Below are 4,418 nucleotides of genomic sequence, written 5' to 3'. Positions count from 1 at the left end.
AAAATATATTCCTAATCATCATCATCATCATCATCATCGTCATCATCATTAGCATTATCATCATCATCGTGATCATCATGATCATGATCATGATCATGATCATCTTCATATTCTTCTTCTTCTTCTTCTTCTTCTTTTTCTTCTTCTTCTTCTTCTCTTCCCTCATTCTCTAAGACTTCATCCATTTCTTTAATATCACCACGAAACAAGTATTCTTTTCATTATCAAGATTTTCTGAGTAGAAAACATTTCTTGGTATAGACACTTCAACTTCTTGGTAAACAACTTCATTTAAATCGAGGACTTCTTGATCACTAGTGGAAAAGCAAAATCTACTTCTTGCCTTGGTTTTGAACATAGCTCACCAATTTTGCCGATGTTGAGTTGTCGAAAGATAAGGGCTATAATAGACTTGATGATATTGCATGGCTAACACAAATGGTTCATTAGTAGTAACTCTTAACTTATAATTTCTTCCCACAAGACCATGGCGGGAATCCACACGAAATCCTTTATCTGTATCAAACCAATGGTAAGTAAAAAGGACAACTCAATTTCCAATACCAAAATTCTCCAGTTCAATTATATCCACCAAGACACCACAAAAGTCCCGATCATAATCATTGTAATAACTCCCTTTCACGCATACACCGCAATTCAATGTTGACCGATTACTACAATATTCTTTGGTATGAAACTTGAAACCATTCACAAAGTAACCTTTGTAGCATATTACCAAATGAGATGGACCATGAGCATGTTGAGAAATACGAGAATCAATTAGGAGAAATGCTCTTGGACCTAAAAGAAATATCAAATTTCAATAGGAAGAAAATTATATGGAACTAGAATGATTATAAATTGTATGTAATTTAATACATACATATTGTTTAAGCCATGATGTTTATGTGGATTCTCATATTTTCTCCAATTCATTATCAGGAATAAATGGTGTTTCCCTCCTCACATTCTCATCAAATATCCTAAATCATGTCATATACAAGTTAGATTAAGTAATAATTTTCAATACTACATAGTTGTATACAAAGAAACAAATATTACTTCCTCAATGTATGGAACCATTTCATCATGATTCATTAGGACATAGATTTCTGTAGCCAAATACTCATTTGTTATCAAATATTGAATGTTATTTGATTTCGAACCAAGGGAATGGCCAGGATATCTAAAAACTGAAAGATGTCTCATGTGATCCATCTCGCCTCCATCATCATTGCTTGGTACTTGAGTAAACTTTGTTTGCACATCCTCTTCAAAAAACAAGCCACAAAAGGATGCAATCTCCTCAATAATATATGCTTCACAAATTGACCCTTCAACATTTACAAGATTTTTCATTTTATTCTTGAGATGATGTAAAACCCTTAAAACATTAACCAAATAAAATTTAATTTAGTACTGACAAGGTCCCCTTGCGTATATCCCACAAGTGCACGGGTTTGTCGAAGTAATAATCCCGGATGAGCGGGTATTGAATCCACAGGGAGTAGGGAATAAAAACACTTAATACACTTCTTAGCTATGTGAAATATCAGTAGTGATAAGTATGACAATGATTCAATTCTCAAAAGTAAAAACAACAAGTAAGAGAGCACGAGTAAAGGAGGAGGTAAGGCAATCGATAAAGATGGGGTACTCGGATAATGCTCCGCCTAGGACAATTGTTTCAAGTGCAAGAACCCTCTATTATGCTTGCTAATCAATGCAATGGTGAGTAGTGGAAATCCTTAAATACATAGTCCCAAATCTAAGGTCAACTATGCCTAACTCTATACATGTCCCGGAGGAGAGATTAGATAACCTCTCAACCTTGCACTCGAATAGGGTTGCAATGAGATCTAGGGATTCCATATGATAAATCTCTTCCTAATTATAGACCTAACCCTTTGGTCCAGGTGGAAGGTCCCTAACCACGATTAAGCCATAGATACTAAGATCACCTCAACGCTTCACTCCGTTGCACGCGCAACTAAGACCCCACCGGAGGGTCATCCCTTAGACCATTCACTCTATTATGGCCGCAAAGAACTCAAGGAACGGAGGTAGAATCTATCACGAAGGAGGGGAAAGGGGACGCTCCTATACCTCTCGACTCACCCTCTCAACTCTCTCCAACCTAGCTTTGTCTAACGCTCATGGTGTGTCACTCACTCACAAGGTTACCAACAAGAACTCTCAACCCTAGTGTCACTCTAGGGGAAATGTTCATACAATCAAGCATTCAAGGTTGGAACTCACAACAAACATCAATTAATTGAAAGCATAATAAAGAGATTCAATGAAACAAATACATCCTAGGGTTCACAAATACCCAAGTACCCACTAGGGGTTTAGCTCTCCATGGAGCTAAGTACAATCAAAGAAATAGAATGTAAAAGCAATGAATCCATAGAGAAACCCCCTCGATAGTCGTGTCGATGGTGTTGTGGAAAGTCCTCTACTCGTCGTCCAAGGATTCCCTTGCCCGGTATAGGATACGCCTCGACGGAAGCTCCCTTACCAACCTTCTTCCTAAGGAATGATGATGTCGGAGCCGTAGAACCTCTCCAAAACCGTAGCCAATACCTCTCAAAACCCTAGCCGAAACCCTCTCTCAAGTTGGGGAAAAGATGGAGAAAAGAATATTGAAATCGGGGCTGAAATCGGCTTTAAATAGAGGTGGAATCGGGCATCCACACGGTCCTGTGGATTTTTCACACGCCCATGTAGAATTTCCACACGGGCGTGGGTAATTTCCACACACCAGTGTGGGTTCTCTGGAATTGTGATTTTCGGCCGACTGTGAACAGTGCTGCTGCAGTACTTTTGCTGTAGTGCTCTGCTACAGTACCTGGCCTAAAATATTTCATGAATCCATACTTTCATCGAGGTGACGCAAACGGGCACACGTTCACGTCGTGGATCGCTTTGCTTCTTTAATGACGGACAAGTTGGTGGAGATCTTATTCTATGTACATAAGTCAGAATGCTTGAGTGTGACTGCCCTTGTGCCCATCCAAATGGTTGTGCTAACTCAAATACGAGGAGGTTGGGACACACTCTAGCATCTCACACCCGACCTATGTCTTCGCGTTTGAACCATAGCAAGATTTCCTCCAAAATCGGTGCATTATGATCCACATTGGTTTATTTCCTTCATACTCGGCCTCACAACCCTACCTGCACGAAAGTAACATAAAAACACACATATTATTGTAAAAACCCGAGAAACGTAATGCTCAACATAAGAAAAGAATGCTTCGCATTCATATCACAGAAGTACTTATCAAACTCCCCCACACTTGAGCTTTTGCTTGTCCTCAAGCAAAAATTAAACATTCAGTGCATAAATGAAGAAAATATTAAAAGTTCTTACCCTTAGGTTCACCAAAGTATACAAAGAGAGCATTCTACAAGTAAGAGAAATTTCAACATTAAATACAAAAATCAAAGCTCTAGCTAAAAACTTGAATAAAAAAGGACAACAAAGCCGAAGTAGTGTACGTGTGTGAACTCACTCAAAACAACCCAAGGTATACTCCTCAAAGTTCTAAGTACAAGGGACTTATTTATCTACAAAAGTGACAACAATTTCAAAGATGGTAGTAGCTTCACACATCCTCTAGGGTAGCCCTTTCCAAAGCGGCCGCTAAGGTGGCTTTCACACTTTCGAGGTGGTAGCTCTTTCTACCGGAGTGGTAGCTTTCACTCATCCTATGAGATAGCTCTTTCTCTCATTAGGGCATAACTAGTATCCGACTTATGAGAGTAGCTTCATACTACATAGGTGGTAGCTCTTTCCACCCAAAATGCAAAACAAACAAGAAAACTATTTTGTTCCTTCTTTTCATCATTTATTTTTTTTTTCGTAATTTAACACAAGATACAACTATAACTAATCCCTTTAACATCGAACATAAGTTTCCTATAGAGTTCAAAGAGTGAGTAGTGCACTGAATGTAATTCGGCCAAAAATTCCTTAAAATTCAAATAAAACTAGAGCATGAAGATATTCAATGTTAAAAATTCTCCTAAACTCAAGAATACAATCATTGCAACTAAGGTGAACCGCCATTAGCTATGTGAGCATGTATACCAATCAAGAACAATAAAAAGGATGTGTGCACTATGAAACTCCGCCCCCACACTTAAGTTGTACATTGTCCCCAATGTACACATGCAAGCTCACTCATAATGTATATCAATGAAGAATATATGTGGGAGAAGCAATCAAAACAATACTCCCCTGACTCCTAGTATCACGTTTGATGGAGCTAAGTCCTTGGGAGTAATGTTCCGATGGGTTGTGAAGCTCACACGGTCAAGTGCCAAAGCACTTTGGCCGTGCCCATGACAAAGTCTCAATTCCCATGATGACAAGACCATCTGCACGCATACACGAGGGGGTTCAGTGAAGC

The sequence above is a fragment of the Dioscorea cayenensis genome, chromosome 7 (assembly GCF_009730915.1).
Source record: "Dioscorea cayenensis subsp. rotundata cultivar TDr96_F1 chromosome 7, TDr96_F1_v2_PseudoChromosome.rev07_lg8_w22 25.fasta, whole genome shotgun sequence".
Taxonomy (NCBI): domain Eukaryota; kingdom Viridiplantae; phylum Streptophyta; class Magnoliopsida; order Dioscoreales; family Dioscoreaceae; genus Dioscorea; species Dioscorea cayenensis.
The sequence above is the reverse complement of the archived record's forward strand: the minus strand, read 5'-3'. Positions refer to the sequence as shown.